The sequence below is a fragment of the Sus scrofa genome, chromosome 4, assembly GCF_054392235.1.
Source record: "Sus scrofa isolate SSC_HxYL_T2T_F1_AM1 chromosome 4, Sscrofa_HxYL_maternal_Yorkshire_Landrace_v2.0, whole genome shotgun sequence".
NCBI lineage: Eukaryota > Metazoa > Chordata > Mammalia > Artiodactyla > Suidae > Sus > Sus scrofa.
In genome coordinates this window covers 42,812,739-42,832,726 of record NC_139386.1, presented here as the reverse complement: position 1 = coordinate 42,832,726, position 19,988 = coordinate 42,812,739, and the positions used below count along the sequence as shown (strand labels likewise).

At 42.6% G+C, this 19,988-nt stretch overlaps 1 long non-coding RNA gene across 3 annotated transcripts in view; it reads left to right on the top strand.

Moving 5' to 3' along the window:
• Window positions 1-17,564, top strand: part of LOC110260256 (uncharacterized) — a 29,579-nt gene extending 12,015 nt beyond the window's left edge. Inside the window, exons 2-6 of one of the 3 annotated variants that reach the window (XR_014843650.1) lie at window positions 5,951-6,871; window positions 12,890-13,199; window positions 13,298-13,392; window positions 15,678-15,937; window positions 16,781-17,564. This is a non-coding gene — a long non-coding RNA (uncharacterized LOC110260256). Of the gene's footprint in view, window positions 1-5,950; window positions 6,872-12,889; window positions 13,200-13,297; window positions 13,393-15,677 lie in introns of all 3 variants that reach the window. The other 2 variants (XR_014843651.1, XR_014843649.1) reach the window with 2 other exon arrangements.
• The last annotated feature ends 2,424 nt before the right edge of the window (window positions 17,565-19,988 follow it).

Genomic DNA, 19,988 nt, shown 5'->3' with positions numbered 1-19,988 from the left:
TTTTAAATTATGGTTTTCTCTGGATAGATCCCCAGGAGTAGGATTGCTGGATCATATGGTAGTTCTATTTTTAGTTTTTGAGGGACATCCATATTATTTTCCATACCAGTTGTACTAATTTACATTCCTACCAACAGTGTAATAGAGTTCCCTTTTCCCCACACCCTCTCCAGTATTTATTTTTTGTGGACTTTTTGATGATGTCCATTCTGGCTGGTGTAAGGTGGCACCTCGTAGTAGTTTTGATCTGCATTTCTCTAATAAATAGCAATGTTGAGCATTTTTTATGCGGATTTTTCTCTTTTTTTTGCCATCTGTATGTCTTCTTTGGATCTGTTTAGATCTTTCGCCCATTTTTTGATTGGGTTATTTTTTGATATCGAGCTAAATGAGTTGTTCATATATTTTGTCAGTTGCTTCATTTGCAAATATTTTTCTCCCATTCTGTGGATTGTCTTTTCATTTTGTTTATGGTTTCTTTGCTGTGCTAAGTTTAAATAGGTCCCATTTTTTTTATTTTTGTTTTTATTTTCATTTCTTTAGGAGGTGGATCTGAGAAGATATTGGTGTGGTTTATGTCAGAGAGTGTTCTGCCTATGTTTTCCTCTAAGAGTTCTATAGCATCTGGTCTTATATTTAGGTCTTTAGTTCATTTTGAGTTTATTTTTATGTATGGTATTAGAGATTATTTTTGTTTTTGATTTAAATATTTGGCTAATTTTTCTCCCCTGTGTTTTGGTCCACATTCCTCCTTTTTGATGATCAAGGATGTTGAAATTCCTCCAGTTCACTATTCTGAGTATAATTTTTTAACTATACTGAATTTGAGGACTTGGAGCCTTGGAAGAATGGGAATAATTTGTACTGGCTACTGGGCTGCATTTTAGAAGGCACATTTTGGCTAAATTACCAACATTCACTTGTATGATTTAATTTTAATTAAATGTCTAAAACCAGGTTGCTGAAAAATATTGTTAGCTATATTGCCAGCCTCCCATTTCAGTTGTTTGTCACTTTCATTTGACTCTCTAACAACCTAGAGAGTAGGGTAGAATAGAGAACTAGAATCTCTAGTTAGGGTCAGACCAGTAAAGGGAATTTTTTAAGGCCACCATAGCAAGTTTCAGGCTTCCTGGCTGCAGACTTCTCATTATGGGTAGTGGGATGAGCAAAATAATCTGAAATGATTGTGGAAGTTCACTCTGATTTTCTGGACAATGAGCCATCAGGGACCAGAGACTTCCTTCTCCCAGTGCTACACTTAGGCTCAGCTTCCCATGGGACTGGTGGTGTCCTTCCTGTGCAGCATCATATGGAGCCTGGCTGCTGGCTTTCCTAGCAACCCCTGTAAACAGCTGGGCCTCCAAATCCAGGCTGCTTGGATCAAGCTGCCTGAGTATCCCCCACTGACAAGACAGCTTTCTTATACTTGCCTTGTGGAAAAAGGAGACAAAGAAGGGACATAGTTCCTCTATTGAAATGTAAATCCACACTACATTTCTTCCAGAAATCCCTTGCCTGTCTCTCTGTGGGACCACAGGAGGTGGGAAACCCAGTTCTCTCTTTCTGTGTGATCCACCTTATAGGTTTTACCTTTCCCCAATAAAGCCTGTTCCTTAACTCAACTGGGTGATATTGTGGAATTCATTCCAAACTTGATGCACCATAGGTGGTGACCCAGAAGGGACCTAACTTGCACAACAGTCAGACAGCTGATTTTTTTTTTTTTTTTCTCTTTATGGCCGAACCTGCGGCACATGAAAGTTCACAAGCTTGGGGTCAAATTGGAACAGCAGCTGAGGCCTATCCCACAGCAACACTGGATCTGAGCCACATCTATGACCTACTGTGCAGTTCAGTGCAACACCAGATCCTTAACCCACTGAGCAAGGCCAGGGATCAAACCGCATCCTTATGGAGACTATGTCAAGTTCTTAACCTGCTGAGCCACAATGGGAACTCCCAGACACCTGCTTTCTTTATGTAGGTCAGATGAAGTAAGAGCCATTCAACCTGCCCCATGTACACAAAGCTATTAATACAGCAATGTGAAAAAAAATTCATGGAAAAATTATTTCATTCTTATTTAAAATGTACCTTCAAGTTATATGTATATAATATATAATGTATAATATATAGATGTATTAATTTAAATTACCCTTTCTTTTGCAACAAGATAGAGTACATATTAATACTTGCAGGAGTCTTCCCGTATAAATATATATAATAAATACATATTAATAAATGTGTTATATGTCGGTCATCATTTTATATAAGACTTCTGTGTTCTTTCTGCTTCCTCCTGCCCGTATTTTACACACACACACACATGCACCCCACTCATTTATTCTCCAGAAGTAGTTCACCAATGCCATTGCTAAAGTAACCTCATTTTCCTAGTGGTTATAAATATTGAGATTCCAGAGGTATCTGGGAACATTCTTCCTCCCAAATTCCTGATACTACAATTTCTCTCATGTCTCCACCATCATGAGCTAAGACAAAGAAATTTCTAGTAAAAGAGTAGGTTTCTCAGTAAAGTATTAACTACCCTCGTGGGTAGACTACTCTGATTACCCTTTGGAATATTTTTCATCTTAACCCTCACACAAGTCCTCCTGTATTTGCAGATCCACCCTTGGTCTTATCCCTTCCCTGAAGCCTCTCTCTGATCCGGGGCTCCCAGATCCCCTTCTCTAGCACTTTTCCTTTATATGTCAGTTACTACCTATACCTCATCACTGACACACACACACATACACTCTGGCTTAAAAACAGGAGCTATGGGCGTTCCCACTGTGGCTCAGCAGGTTAAGAACCTGACATAATGTTGGGAGGATGCGGGTTCAATCCCTGGTTTCTCTCAGTTAGTTAAGGATCTGCTGTTGACACAAGCAGCAGTGTAGACTGCAGATGGGGCTCGGATCTTCTGTTGCTGTAACGGTGGCATAGGCCTGCAGCTGCACCTCCGATTTGACCCCTAGCCTGGGAACTTCCATATGCCACAGGCGTGGCTGTAAAAAGAAACAAAATAAACAAAGTGAAAAGAAAACAAAACAAAACAGGAGCTATGACTTGAACGTGGGTACAAGCACTGAGTTCCCTCAATGTCCTCCCGTTCATAGAGGATGTTTTGTGTGCCCTTGGGAGCAGACCCCATGGCCTGCTTTGAACGGCTGAGGCTGTGAGTTCTCCTGGGCAGTCCATCATAGCCTGTTTGCTGCCACAGGCCAATTTCCTCTCCCACATCAACTCTGGTCCAGAAGCAGACTGGATTCAGCCCAACTCCCCCCCATCCCCAGAGAAGATCCAAATAAGGAAGCTCCCTTCACCCTCTAAATTCCAATGTCTTCCCCAGAAACTGCACTGAAATTCTGTTTTGTTCTTGTTACTGTAGCCTCTTCTCCTCAAGGCTTGAATCTAAATCATGGGGCAGGATTGGGCCACCTGAAGGCCAGACAAGGGCTGTGGTGAGATGTAGCCTGCCCCCATCACTGACTTAATGACCGTGGACAATCTTGTGACTCTCATCTCTCTTTCCTTAGATGAATTGTCACTTTCCTTAGGAGATTTTCTGGTCCTTCACGTATGGCCCATAACTGTCTCCCCATCTGTTTCTTCTCAGGCAAGACTGGATACTAGGGAGATCTCAGCTGAAGCTATCAGGATAGCATCCTCGTTTCCAAAAAAAAAGAAACAGCAGTTCCCTGGTAGCCCAGCAGCTTAAGGAACCAGCATTGTCACTGCTTGGGCATATGTTTGATTCCTGGCCTGGGAACTTCTGCATGCCCCAGGTGTAGCCAAAACAAACAAACAAACAAAAATGGATTCCTACTTCTTTTTATGTTCTTGTCTTTTCCACTGAGAGATGAGTCTTATCTCTTAACTTCTTTGCATATGAAGTTGCTTTGGCTAAGGGCACTAGCAAGTGTGACACAAACAGATGCTTAAAAGGAGTTTGTGAGTTGGGATCTGCTCTTTTTTGCTGCTTTTGGGACTCAGTGGTCAGTGAAAAGCCTGGGGTAGCCTGTTGGATGTTACAGGCATGGCACAGTTGCCTCTGCATCATAGCCAACCACCAGACATGAGCCAGTCAGGACCAGCAGAAGAACCAGCGGGCTGAGCTCAGTTCAAATTGCCAACCCCCAGAATCGTGAACTACTCAATGATTATCTTTTTAACAACAACAAGCCCCTAAGTTTGGGGGTTGTTATGCAGCAATAGATAACTGATCTATTATTGGGAGGGCAGAAGAGGGAATATGGAATTGATGGAATAAACACCCACAATTAATGGATAAAAAAGACCTAAGGTCTTCAGATACTGAAATTCTAAGATTTGATGAGATGATCCCAATGTCTATAGCAAGGGGAATACATATAATTTTAAATTTATAATTTAATACCATATCTTCTCTCCCTTCTGTTGTATATTGTAAATCTCAGAGACACACAATGTGTGACCAATAAAGAAGTATGACTGATTATTGCCCCATGGATCTCATTGCTTTCTTGCCATGGCTTGTTTTGTTGCTCCCCCTTTCCTGCATTGTGGACTCTTCATAAATGTTTCCCTCACATGATTCATACCTCAATCTTGGATAAGAGCTATATGCACTTAAAAAAAAGAGAGAATTGAGACTTATGCATGAATTAATTTTTTAATAAAAAGATATTGAAATCACTTGCAGAGTCACACACAACCATAAAAGAATGCAGCTGCTATAATACGAAAGGAAATTACCTCTAGGCTTCCATCCAGTACAATGCAATTTCAGCAACTAAGACAGCAGCCTTGAAAATAAGAGGTAATAATGGAAACGCTGACAAATCCATAACTCCTACTGCTGAAAGAATGGCAAAGAAAGACCAGAATAATAATGACCCAGTGTGAATTCCCAGTGTTTTCACCTAGCATTGGCAGCAAGTAACAGAATAGGCTTTCGTAATGAGAACATTATAATGAAATCATCCATTGTTTAGCTAAATAATTTCTGAGATTCAGGGAAAAAATAGCACTATTTAATTTTTTTGCCATACCCATAGCAAGTGAGAGATCCTGGTCCAGGGTTCGAACCCACGCCACAGCAGCAACCCAAGCCACTGCAATGACACCACCAGATCCTTACTTAACTCACTGCACCACAGCTGTGAGAAGATTCCATTTTCCTGGAGCTTTCGCTTCCTGCCCACAAGTCAGAGATTTCTAGAGGGGACACTGCCCTGCCCCGGCTTATCTGTCTAGTGTCCACCTTAGGTCAGGCGGAGGGGGTAGCGGGAGGGAAGGAGATGCATCTTTGTACACATGTCACGCTGAGACTGGACTCTGGGAAAATGTCCTCTATTCAGCTTGGTGTTCAGTGCTTCCCCTCCCCTGGCTTTGACACGGTTTTCTCTTTGAAGCACTGGGACATCAGGAGAGAGTATAGACAGTTCTCATCCCCCTTTATGCTACAGTACCCCCCCCCCCGGCCTCCCCCGCTTGCAATCCCCCCCAACCCACCCCCAGGGCCTCAAAGGGTCTCCTCCTCCAGCCACCCATGGAGGCACAGCCACCCTTATTCATCACAGAGCGCCCTCTCTTCTTATCTCGCCTTTTTTTAGCTTGAAGGACAGAGAGGAGTCGATTTTCCTTGTGAATCTGCTCCAGCTGGCAGCCCTGCCAACATCTAAAATCAGTTGTGATGTGACAATTATTTTTTTTTAACTCTAGCATCTCATTTTATGTAATGTTATGGGTAGTAAGATGGGAATTCAGCTTAGAAAACTTTTGACCAACCATCATCCAGATAAATAAAAACGAGGACAAAGAAAATCACTGTGACGAGCAAAATAAAACAGCCTGCTATGCCAAGCATGGAGGTGAATCATGTTTCCAAAGGCCACGTTCCTTATCTGTTGTATAACGACCTAGAGCCTCCTTCTCATCATGTCTCTCTTGGGTTTTTCAGTTACTCAAGGCCACCTAATGTCTGAACGTGGAACAGTGGACACCCGCTGCCTCAGACTCTGTGAGCCAAAGGGGACCTCAGAGCACATCCTGGTTGACCAGCTTCTCCCATCCCCCACACCTGTTTGGAAGTTGGAGAAATAAGATAGAGAGGGTTTGGGACTGAATTGTGTGTCCCCTGCTCCCTTCCCTTCCCCCCAAAAAACATTTATGGAAGCCCACGCTGAAGCCCCCGCACTTGTGAATGCAAACTTACTTGGAAAGAGGGTCTTTGCAGATGTAAGCAAGCTTCAGATGAGGTCATTACGGTGGCCCTAAGCCAACACAACTGCTGTCCTTGCTGGAGGAAGAGAGATTCTGGGATGGACACACGAGAGGGGAACACTCTGTGACGGCTGGAGGGAGAGATTGAAATGCTGCAGCTGCAGGCTGAGGAGCGCCAAGGGCTGCTGGCAACAACGCAGAACCAAGCAGGAGGTGAGGAAGAATGCTCCCCTACAGGGACAGAGGGGGCCTGACCCTGCCCGAGACCTTGATGTTGGATTTCAGCCTCCAGAACTGTGAGACAATATGTTTCCGTTGTTTTAAACCACGTGATTTGCTACGGCCATCCTAGGAAGTAGATACAGAGACAGAGGCAAACTGGTTACGGCCATCCTAGGAAGTGGATACAGAGACAGAGGCAAACTGCCTATGATCACAGGGTGGGTGAGGGATGAGGACACCTCTGAACACAGCCCCTGTGATGCCCCCTCCAGAGTCGGGCCCGTTGTCCTGGGCTTCAGTCCTCCAAGGCATCACACCGAGGTTGTGGGCATGTGTGTTTTCTTCCATCTTGTTTTTGTTCCAAATTTCTATAATAATTTCCCTCAAGTAGACTTTCCCTGTCTCCCCCTTTTTGGTCTCAATAACTTTGAAACAGGTAAGTTAAAAGAATAAAACAACACATACTCATATTCTCTTCACTTAGCATCATTAGTTAATATTTTGCCAAGTTTGTTTCTCTCTCTGTTTACTTTTGTCTTGAGCCACTTGAAAGCAGCAGACCTCCAGATATTTCATGCCTAATATATTTCAGCATGTGTCTCCTAAGAACAAAGACATTCTCCTTCATAATGAGCAGGAATTAAACACCAAAGGATTATCTAATGAAGATTATATTCAAATGTCTCAGTTTTCCCTAAATGCCTGTAATCGATATTTTCTTCCTTCCTCTGCTCTCTTCCCCTCTACTCTCCTTCAGTTTGGATTCAGCAACCCATCCCCCAGCTGCCAGTTCTCTTTGGTCTCTTTTAATTTGGAGCATTGACCCCCCCCTCCCCCGTAGCAACACTGACTCTCTTGAAGAGTCCAAGCCAATTGCCTACTAGAATGTCCCACAATTGGATTGTCTGTTGTTTCCTCATGATTACATTCAGGTTAACCATTCTTTGGTAGAAATATGACCCAGACGAGGCTGTGCACTTCCCATGGTATCACATCGGGGAGACCCTCATGGCAGTTAATATCACCATTGTTGAGGATGTCAGATTCATTGTGATGGTGGCACCCGTCAGATCTCCCACTATAAGGGCACCATTTTTCCTACTGTAATTAAGGAATAATCTGGGGGAGGGGAGAATATTTGAGCAAAGGTTTGTTCTTAACCACTTAGTATAGTACATCCAGAGTTAAAAACAAATGCTGACTCAGTATTAAGTATCATTCCACAGCTGAAATGCTATACCTGACATGTCCTACCTGATTTACTGCATGTTTTCCATAAGGGTTGGGGGGGAGGGGCTAAGGTTAACCTTAACCCCCTCCTTTACAAACCACCTGCCTACAGATAGCTGAAGGTCACTCTCACAGCCTCACCAGCACATACACTCTTACCCAGGTTTTGGCCCCAGCCGAGATTTCTGACTCATTAAAATGTGCATTGAAACTTAAGAAGGCATATCAAAAAAATTAACCATATCAAGGAGTAAAGCTCTAGGTAGGTAACCCCCATGCTTGAAGCACAAAATTAGGTTAGATAAATAAATCAAAGGTTTGCCTCTCAATATATCAATAGCATAACTGCCCAAGAATCACAGATAATGTAGATTTTATATGATTACCTTTGTGGTGGCGAGATATTTTCCTTGTTGGCGACCACAAAGCACATGAACTTGAGAAAGCAGGACAGAAATAGATCTCCAGAGCTGTGTCAATCATTTTTGAGAGGTCAAAACTTCTCATGACTTTAATTGGAAGTTACCACTTTGGTAATCAGTATAATACCATGAAAACCCACCTAAGTCTCTAAGTGAATGTTAAGCAAGGTGATAATGACCCATCGGCCACCTAGCCCACCCTTGGGATGGGTGCCACCGGAGGGTTGGTTCTGCTGTGAATTCCTGTGGAGGTTTTTTTCTGTATTGATTTCTGCACTGGGTTTGCATGTACCATGAGAACAGGTGCTTGGTCCCGCTTCTCTCCAGTGGTCCCGAACAGTGTCTGGCACACACCGGGTGTCCGACTTTCATGGGCCGAATGAATGCATGACTCAAATAGTGCTCTTCAAGATTAGGTCAATTCAGCACTTCAAAGCAAGAGACATAACCTCGTGGCCCTTTCTCTCTCTTTTGACTTAATTACAAAGTTTGTTGCTTGGGAGTGTGTGTAAAGTACCCCTTTAAGCTTCTGTATCTCAGCCTCCAACATCTTGGCTAGTCATTTCTCAGTGGACAGCACACCTCCGTGTGCCAGACAGGTCACGATTCTACCCCCTGAGGCCATCTCTATCTCTCTCTTTTTTGCAAAGCAGGAACCAGAAAGGACACGGAATATTCCACCATTTCATCATCACTGGTGTATTTATCGCCTTCCAATATTTCCATTGCTGAGTTGCTAAAGGTCACAGGGAGAGTGACATCTGCAGATTGTTAACAGACTGTAGAATGTGCTTAAAAACTTGACATCTTTTTCTCTGCATGGTTTTATCTAGAAATATTGTGATTTTGATTAATTTTGATTAATCATTTTACTATATGACATTTAAGCAGAATAAATAATCTTACCCATAAACATTATTTCATTGTTGGGGCTCATGTACAAATGCTCTAGTTTCAATGAAGCCAAAAGGATCAAGCAGTATGCATGTTCACTAGAATCAGGAGCCCCTGACTCCGAGATGGAAGACAGTACAGAGCAGAAGAGAGAAGGACCGGGAGAGATCCTCCTCCCAGGAGGAAATAGCAACAATAAAAATGGAAAGATAAGAATAGGAGTAGTTTGTTCTTATGGCATGCTTACGTCTCTCTGTTGTGATTCCCATTGCAGAGAGGAGGAAAATACAGCTTAGCAAGGTTGTGACTTGACAGGAGTAAGGATGAGCAAGAATTTGAGTTCTCTGACTTCAGAGCCTCACCACACGCAGGGCTGCTCCCACATGCACAGTGGCAGGAGAGCCTGTTGTTTACAAGTGTTGTCTGGCAATTTTTCAAGGAAATCTTTGATCACTTCTTAAAGTATTTACGCTGGGAGGAAGTCAGGGCAGATAAGTTCCTGGTAGATCACTGCCCCAGAGCTCAGGAAGGGAAATCCCTATAGTAGTCTTCTTAAACATCTTTTGATATTATTCAGCTCTTTTATCATCTGTGTCATTCGCCCTGAATCCCTCTTCAAAGATGATACATTCCCTGAGATTATGGATATAGCTCAGCTCCTGAGAGGCATCCATTTGCAAATAGATGAAACGCTCTGCTGCTGTAGGTGAGATGTTCAAGGGAGATTGACAATGTGACATGTTAAATATTCTATCACCACTGACCTGCTCAGACACACAGAGCCAGTGGCTCACTCTCCTGTCCCCTGGGGAAAAAACAAGGAGGAAAGAAGACCTGTATACCCAATAGTTATGTTTTAACCCAACACCCAGATAGAAGTAGAAGGTTTACATTCATCAAGCTTGATTTTATCTAAACTTCTTAAGATTTTACGGGGGCGGGGGGGGGGTAAAATAAGAAGGATGAGTTGGGAATCCTAAAACCAATATTCATGTTGGCAACTGCAGCTTTCCAAAGCTACAGTTAAAATTCTGCACCACAGTGGGAACGGTTTTTCTCTCTTACACCCACACTCCCCCCACGCTCCCCCAGACACACACTAGAAAAACATTCAAAACCAGTTTTAAGAAGCAAGCATGGGGATTTCCCACTGTGCCCCAGTGGGTTAGGAATCCAACTGCAGTGGCTCAGGTCACTGTCAAGTCTCAGGTTTGATTCCCAGCCTGGCGCAGTGGGTTAAAGGATCCAGCATTACTGTAGCTATGTAGCTGTGGCTGCGGTTCAGTTCCTGGCCTGGGAACTTCCATATGGTGCAGGTGTGGCCACAGAAAAAAACAAAAAACAAGCAAATATCTTTTTCTCTCTCACAAATTAAATTCCCCTTCAGGTAGATGTGGTTAAACCAGGGACAGGCAAACAGCAGGAACTCCTTTATGTAAGAGAGTATCTTTCTTCCAAACTCAGCACAAATAGAACCATGTATAACAAGGGCTCCTAACCTTTCAGATTTCAAGGACCAATAAATGCATGAACGCGTGAAAATTTGGATGATTCGAGGTTGCCAAGTTTCATTTTGCAATTAAAGAAAACAAATCATAATACATATTATCACCATGACTTCATGAAGTGAGAAGACAACAGGAGAAAAATAATTTTTTTTTTTCAGGCTACAGAATTTTTTTTTTTAGTCTTAGTTTATGAGATCTAGTTTAGTTTTTTTTTTTTTTTTTCCTCGCTCTGCCACAAGTCGGTAAAAATTTTCTTAGAGACTAGCGCTGGTCCTGACACCAACATTTGGGGGCTTCTGATGCAGGAGGTCTTTCCTGATTATCTTCTCCCTCCACCACTAGGTAGAACTAAATCCCCTTTTCTCTCCTCAAGCATTTTGTGAATACTTCTGCTATATCACATGGTTTTATAACTATTCCTGTTAATATTTATCTAGTAGATAGACTACAAGTTTTTAAAGGCACAAAGATTGCCCCTTAATTTTTTACCCATTTACAGAACATAGCACAAAGCCAAAACACAGTAAGCCCTCTAAGAGAATTTATCAAATTAATTTGTACCTAACTCTGTCAAATGTAAAAAGAAAATTCTCTCCCTAGACAAAACAAAACATCTTATTCCCAAACTGGCCCGACCACAATAGGTCCAGGCAGGAGGTCCTGGAGAGGTAAAGAAAGTTATAACAACATTCAAAGACCGCTGGCACACAGCAATGGCTTGCAAATTTAAACTTCAGTGCAGGAGTTCCTGCTGTGGCTCAGCGGAAACGAATCTGACTAGCATCCATGAGGACGCAGGTTCGGATCCCTGGCCTCGCTCAGTGGGTTAAGGATCCAGCATTGCTGTGAGCTGTGATGTAGGTCGCAGATGCTACTAGGATCCCACGTTGCTGTGGCTATGGTTGTGGTAGGCTAGCAGCTACAGCTCTGATTTGACCCCTAGCCTAGGAACCTCCATATGCTGTGGGTGCAACCCTAAAAAGCAAAGAAAAAAAAATTTGAACTGCAGTGCATTGTTCTGAAAAACAATCTCAGCTAAGAAACTCATTTGAAGTTGTATTGAAAAGTGGACAGTGACATTGATTTACACATGCTTTAAAGGAAAATGGAATTTCCAGATGCAAACTAGAGGCAGAATCAGCAAGATGTAGGGGAATGGCCAGCAGCAGACCAGATCCTCTGTGTTCATTTAGCCAGGTGGTCCACTGGTGAGTCATGGATCTGCAGTCTGAATACTGAACACTGAGCCGGCAGTTCCCTGAATCCAGAAAAACAACATGTCCTAATTTATTACTCTGACAAAATTTGGCCACAGATCAGCAATGCAGTAAAAATATGTTCCATAGAAATATCTTTATGGATTTTCTCATTACGTTGACAAATGAGGGGTGGAATCACCAAAAATTCTGTCCTTTATACACATCCTCTCCCATGAAGCAAAGAGCATAAATAGTGGAAGGAGTTAAAACTATAATCAATTAGTTCTTATGCTGCAAAATTCAAAGGATGTCAGCATTATAGTGTTATGTTGGCTATGAGTTTTTTTTCATGTTTTACAATTTTACTAAAAGTGTTGATTTACAATGATTTTTATTGGAATGTTGATTTACAACTACAAGTATAACTGATTTACAATGCTGTGTTCATTTCTGCCGTAGAGCAAAGTGAGCTATTACTTTTCACTTCCTAGTGGTATCTGAATGTTAAATCCTTTAGTGTTGCCTTAAGGATCAAATTCAAATTTACCTTGAGCAGCGATTAGATAGTTACCAGGCTATGCAAATCTTTATGGATGAAACTGGCAGCATTTGCAATTGTAAGCAGGATAAGAGGAGGAAAATTGAAACCCAGAAACTTACAGCCTGCTGGTGCTCATTTAGCTATTTTTCATACCAAAAAAAATGGAAACGTCTCTGGGGAGCCAAATCTGAGCATATCTGCACCCCATGTTTTTGCGAAAGCAATGTGTTAAGGGCTCAACTACATTATTTCCTCATCATGGGGGCACAGACCCTACCCCTGGGATTCATGCCCTTATAGACTGCCTTCTAGACTTTACCGGGGTTGGTTTTTATGTCCAACAGAATGTAGAAGTGATTGTATGGCACTTCCGAGTTAAAGCTATAAAAGACATTGCAGCTGGGAGTTCCCATGTAGCTCAGTGGGTTAAAAACCTGACCAGTATCCATGAGGATGCGGGTTAAATCCCTGGCCTCATTCAGTAGGTTAAAGATCAGGCCATGACATGATGTTGCTGTGACTGTGATATAGGGGACAGCTGCAGCTCCAATTTGACCCCTAGCCTGGGAACTTCCATATGTCCTGGGTGTGGCCCTAAAAAATAAAATTAAAAATTAAAAGACATTGCAGCTTCCATCTTGGTGTCTCTTTCTCTCTCAGATCACTGGCTCTGGGGAAAGCCAGCTCCTATGTTGGGAGCAGCCCTAAAGAGAATCCTGGGAGGCAAAAACCTGAAATGTTCTGCCCACAGCCACGTGCGTGCACTGGAAACTGCAGCCCCCACAAGCTTTCAGATGCCTACGGCCCCAGCAGACAGCTTGCCTGCGGCTTCACCAGCCAGATAAGCTGCTCCCAGATTCCTGACCCTCAGGAACCAAGTGAGAAGATATATGTTTGTTAGTTTAAGCTGCTAATTTTGGAGATGATTTGTTACCCAGCAAAAGTAACTAATACACCCACTGTGAACTGGGTAAGTTAGATACATTAATTGAGCTTCTGCCTCCTCATCTATAAAGTGAGGACTGATGTAATGAGAAATATATTTATACTTACTGTTCTTTGTTCCAGAACGAATTTAGGACTACTTCCTGGGCTACACAAAATACAAGGCAGCATAAATTAAGAGAGAAAGGAGGACAGAAAAACAAAGGGTGGAAATGGAGGTAAGAAATAGGAAAGAGGCTAAAAAATAATATATTACACACATGCTATAATTAGGCCACAATTCTGGCTCTGAAACTTAGTATAACTCCTCCAACCTCCCCTTCCCCCTCTCAACCCCCAACCCACACACAGAGTCAGATGTTTATTCAATTCGGAGTCCAAAAATTTCAAAAAGAAAATCCGGATATTTAAGAGACATATAACTACCCTTAGAGCTAACATGGATGAGAATTTTTCTTGGGTGCTCCCTAAAACAGATCCTGTATGGGGTACAAGATGATGTCTTCATATTCATGGGTCATTTAGTGAAATAGGATGATACATACATCATGTCTGTATAGTGAAAGCCCCTGGTGTGGCTTATACAACAATGCCTGCTGCTACCACTACCCATAAGGGCAGGGTTTTATCGGTACTACAGCTCACCCCTAAAAAAGCTTGCCCATCACGGACTAATACTCTTAACTTTCCATTTTCATCAATATTAAAAATAGCCCATTTTCAGCCATGGATTTAATGGAAAAAACAATTAGGGAACATACGGGATACTCCAAATAGTTTCTCATATCTTTCCATTGCAAGAATAAATTCACTGGACATAAATGTCCACCCTCGTGGTCACCCATGCGCAAAGCTTTGGCCATCTTTGATACCCTCCCCTTGAAACCTTTTCTAATTTACCTCACCACCAAGTCTTACAGTTTTCAGTAATGTCTCTTCCCACGTGATCTCTCCTTTATATTCCCGCTGCCATTGTCCAGCTCTGAGTTTTAGCTCCTTACTCCCATATTTAGACAATAGCCCTGTATGAGGGCGCTCAGGCTGCCACAATCAAATACCATAGACCAGGTAGCTTAAATTGCAGATACTTATTTCTCTTAGTTTTGCCAGCAGGGAAATCCAAGAACAAGGTGCTGGCCGATTCTGTTCCCTGGTGACCATGTTCTTTCCTGGCTTGTCAATGACCCTCACAAGGGTCCTCACAAGGTCGGGAGGGGAGAAGGGAGGGGGACTCTCGGCCATCTCTTCTCATAAGGGCGTTCGTCCCATCATGAGGGCCCCCTCCCCATGACCTCATTTTGACCCCATCGATCTTCTCCCAAAGGCCTCACCTCCTAATACCACCACATTGGGGGCTGGGCTTTAACATGTGAATTTGGAGGGACACAGTTGAGTCCACAGTAAAACCCTAGTCTTTCTCAATAGCGTCAGGATGCATATAATTATAAGAACACTTTTCCTCTTCTTTCATAAGGTTTTAATCAAGTGTTAAACTGGGTCCAGACTGCAGGATGAGAAAGTCTGACATCCTTAAAATTCAAGCTTCAAGAATCAAGATCCAAACTCCTGCCCTCACTCTACCTCCTGTTCTTCCCCCAGCTCAGCCCCACCACTAACATTTGCTCCCTCTCCTCTCTGGGCCTTTCTGTACCATGAAACCCAGAACACACCACCACCACCTCCATTCTGCAGCCAATTCCATCCTTTAGACCTAGTTCAAATCCTAGCTGAGAAAGGGGAGTCTCAAAGTTGGAAGGACTCTAAAGGTCATTCTGCTCAAGCCCTCAATTGCATTCATGCATCGTCTATTCAATCCAGCATTCACTGGATACCTCCAAGCCAAGAAAAATGACTTTGATAGGTTCAGCCCAGAAAGAGGTCACACATTTGCAGAGGGAGATGGGAGTTCAAATAATTACAATGGAAGCACAAAGTCCAAGACCCAAACAAACTGCTGTGGGAGCACATTCTTGACTTGTCTAGATTCTATCCTGAATACTTCCAGGGACAGGAATCTCATCAACACATTTATCCTAGTTTTTTCAAATTCCAGAATTTTCAAAGATAAATCTAGCTTTCTTTTCATATGACTATCATTTAAGTATTTGAAGACCACATCATAAATATCCCTAAGCATCTTTTTTTTTTTTTTTTTTTTTGTCTTTTTTTGTCTTTTCTAGGGCAGCACCTGCAGCATATGGAAGTTCCCAGGCTAGGGGTCTAATTGGAGCTGTAGCTGCCAGCCTACTCCAAAGCCATAGCAATGCCAGATCCAAGTCGTGTCTGAGACTTACACCACAGCTCATGGCAACACTGGATGCTTAACCCACTGAGTGAGGCCAGGGATTGAACCCATGTCCTCATGGATACTCATCAGGTTCCTTACTGCTGAGCCACAGTGGGAACCCCTGTCTTATATGTTTTGATTCCAGGCTCTTCAGCCTGTTGGCTGCCCTCATCCAGCTCCAAACTGAAGAATTTTTTTTTTCTCTTTGCTTTTTAGGGCTGCACTCTGGGCTAGGGGTTAAATTGGAGCTGTAGCTACCAGCCTATGCCACAGCCACAGCAACACTGGATCCAAGCCGCATCTGGGACCTACACCACAGCCCACAGCAACACCAGATCCTTAACCCACTGAGCAAGGCCAGGGGTTGAACCCGCATCCTCATGGATGCCAGTCAGATTCATTAACTGCTGAGCTACGACACGAACTCCCATCCACTGAAGATTTTTTATACCCTTCAAACATTGCTGGAGATTCAGGTAAAATGGAGGAAAGTTATTACCGCCATTGTTTTCATCTTAATGCAACCTAGGAGGCACCCTTATTACTTCTCATAGACAATCAAAATTTTCAGAAATTCTTTTTGTTTCCTTCATACACTTAAGTGATCTCTCTCCTTGAATGGCTCATACTGGGGCTTGTTCATACTATCTTGTATTGTTAGTTAATTTCTTTTATGTATACATCTAAGCTTTCTACCTAAACAGAGGTTTCTTGGGGGGGAAGATACTTTTATTATTCATATTTTCCCTTAATAAGTATATGAATGAATGAACAAGTGTTAAAGGAGCAAAACACCGAGAAAAGCAACATCCCTCTCAGAAGATGTCCACATCACCATCCACAGAACCTGTCAATATGCTGTGTTGCATGGCAAGAGGGGGATTAAGTTTGCAGATTGATGGAGTTCCCGTTGTGGCTCAGTGGTTAGCGAGTCCGACTGGGAGCCATGGGGTTTTGGGTTCAATCCCTGGACTCACTCAATGGCTGTGGGTTAAGCATCTGGTATTGCCGTGAGCTGTGGTGTGGGTCACAGATGTGGCTTGGATCCCGCATTGCTGTGGCGTAGGCTGGCAGCAACAGCTCCAATTGGACGCTGGCCTGGGAATATCCATATGCTGCGGTGCGGCCTTAGAAAAGACCAAAAAAAGAAAAAAAAAAGTTTGCAGATAGATTTATGGTTTCTAATAATCTGATTTTAAAGAGATTATCCTGGATTATTACAGAGGGCCCAATGTAATCACAAGGGTCCTTTAGAAAAGAAGGCAGAACAGACCATAGCCAGAGATTGACCTGAAGATATTACTCTTCTCCCTTTGAAGATGGAAAAAGGAGCCATGAGTCAAGGAACTACAGCAGCTTCTCAACACTGGATGGGGCAAGAAAACAGATTCTTCCCTAAAGCCTCCAGAAGGGAATGCAGCTCTGCTGATACCTTGGTTTCAGCCAACTGAGACCCATTTGAGACCTCTGACCTCCAGAACTGTAAAGTATTTGTGCCACTAAATCTGTGGTCATTTGTTACAGCAACAAAAGGGAACTCACTGAGATGCTACCAGACATCATCTGTCATTCTCATTTAGATTATCACCAATCCTTACAACACTCCTTAGATTTTAAAAGTATTGAAGCTATTGAGTAAATTTGGAAAGATTACCTAGCTTGTAATAAGGCAGGAGACAGATGGGCCCCAGCCTGAGTGGCTGGAATCTGTCCCCTGTGGACAGATACTTAAAGATAGTGGCTGAAGCAAAGAGGAGCTGAGTCTTGCTTGGATAAAAGGTAAAGAGACCACATGTTTGTCATTCTTGAAGTCAAGGAGACCTACCCAAGCTATGCATGCACAGAAAGGATCCTCAGGGGAGGGGGCGCCAGACCATAATATGTTCTGTTAATTTCCCCAAAACCCTCACACTGGAATCCATCTTGGCTAAAAGGTGTGTTGTGCACATAGAAGCCAGACAAAGCAAGATGACTGGCTAGAAGAAGCCCAAAAGAAATGCCCCCATATAAGTAATTTAAACCACCCCCAAAGCACGTGGCATGCTCTCTCTCTCTCCCTCCCCCTCATGTATCTTCTCTTCTAATAAACACTTTACTTGCCTCACTACTTTTCATCTTTTTGCTAGACTCTTCAGAGCAGAATAAGAGCCAGGGCAATGCCATGGCCCAGGTTCAATTCCTGAGATCTTATTTCAAGATGCTACAGCCATGGCCACCCCACAGCCACCCAAGATCAGTTAGAAGCAGATCTAGGACTTGAACTCAAGTCTCTCTGACTCCAACTTATGCTCTTTTTTTTTTTTTTTTTTTTTTGTCTTTTTGTCTTTTTGCTTTTTCTAGGGCTGCTCCCGCAGCATATGGAGGTTCCCAGGATAGGGGTCGAATCGGAGCTGCAGCCGCCAGCCTACACCAGAGCCACAGCAACGCCAGATCTGAGCCACATCTGCCACCTACACCACAGCTCATGGCAACGCCAGATCCTTAACCCACTGAGAAAGGCCAGGGATCGAAACTGCAACCTCATGGTTCTTAGTCAGATTTGTTAACCACTGCGCCACGACGGGAACTCCCAACTTAAGCTCTTTTTACTAAACTATTATGCCTTAAGAAGGGATAAAATCACAACCCAGATAGCGTACCTTAATAATTCTCTACATTCTAATTAGACTTACCGAGCCCATTGTTCCTAGCAGAAAAGGGATACATGATTCAATAATTCATTAACACTCCTCTTCCTCTGTATTCTTTCTGTCCTTGAACTTTTCCCTCTCTAGTTGATTCTGCTTAAAAATAAAAGTAACATTTTAACTGAGCTTTAAATAGATTACATTGTTGACTTCATATCATATAGCAAACTATAGCTTATTACTAGGATGTGAATTGAAGATATTAGATATTCCTCTATCATATTTATAATATCTAGTTTCCAAGGAAAATATGCTTCTATGGCCACAGTTGGTATTCCTGAAAAACCACAGCGAAATCCTGCAGTGCTCTGACAAGAATGGCTATTCAGTGGTGATATACTTAGCTGTGAAAAATGTATTGCTGGTTACAGATACAACATTCATGGGTGGAAATTCTGCAATTATAAGGATATAATTTGCCCTCAGGGAGTTCCCGTCGTGGCGCAGTGGTTAACGAATCCGACTAGGAACCATGAGGTTGTGGGTTCGGTCCCTGGCCTTGCTCAGTGGGTTAAGGATCTGGCGTTGCTGTGAGCTGTGGTGTAGGTTGCAGATGCAGCTTGGATCCCGCGTTGCTATGGCTCTGGCGTAGGCCGGAGGCTACAGCTCTGATTTGACCCCTAGCCTGGGAATCTCCATATACTGTGGGAGCGGCACAAGAAATAGAAAAAAAAAAAAATTTGTCCTCAAATCCATAATGAAAATGTGAAACTCTGTAGTTCTTTAATGACCTCAATGCATTCACCTGTTGCAACAAGTCACTTTTGTCTTTGTTTGAAACAAGTTCATTCATTATTAGGCCCTTATTATGTGCAGTGGTCACTATAGCATAGTGCCTTAGAATGCAGGCTAAGATGCAAGGTAGATGGTTCTACTACTTTCTAGTTATGTAAATGGAGCAAATCACCCTCAGTGAGATTTGGTTTCCTCTCCTGGGAAGGGACTATATTGGTAACATCTACCTCATGTGAGTGTTTTGAGGATATAATGAGACAATGCATTTAGAACAGGGGACAGTATAAAGTAAGCACTCATTACCTGCTAGTTCTCACTACATGCCAGGCTGTAGGTTTAAACCAGTACATAAGAGAGACACGGTCATTACCCTTGAGAAGCTTATACTCTTAATAGTGAAGTTATACAGGTGAGCAAAGACTTATAGTTTTTGTTTTGTTTTGCTTTGGTTGGGTCTTTTTTGGGCCACGCCTGATGCATGCTAATGTTCCCTGGGCCAGGGATCAAACCCAAGCCACTGCAGTAACCCAAGCCACAGCAATGACAATGCTGAGTCCTTAACCACTAGGCCACCATGGAACTCCAAAATTATAATTTTTAATAAATGTGCAAATCAGTAGCTATTATTTTTGAGTTCATAGTGTGGTAGTTTCTGCTGAAGTCTGCAGATGGGCATGACCTGCTTCAGGGGCATTCATGACTTGGCACCTACTGGTGGGTTCTCTAAACCCACCCCAGTGTCTCAGTTGCCCTGAAACCCTTCCTTCACCATTTACCCTCTATATTCTGGAGAATCTCCAGAAAAATTACACTGATGAAAAAGTAATCTTGCCTGATTATCTGATGGCTAGACAATAATACTCCTCCCCTATGCCTTAATATTTGAAGATATGCTCATTAGCAGGGATTTCTGAAATAAAGCAACCCAGCTACCTACTTTTTGTTTTCTTTGTCATGTTCATGCACAGAAACTTCCTACTTGCCAGGAGACTTTTGTCCCTAATTTTGCAAAAGAATGAATATCCATATATATATATATACATATACATATGTATATGTATATATATATATATATATATATATATATATTTCCCTCAAATATTCT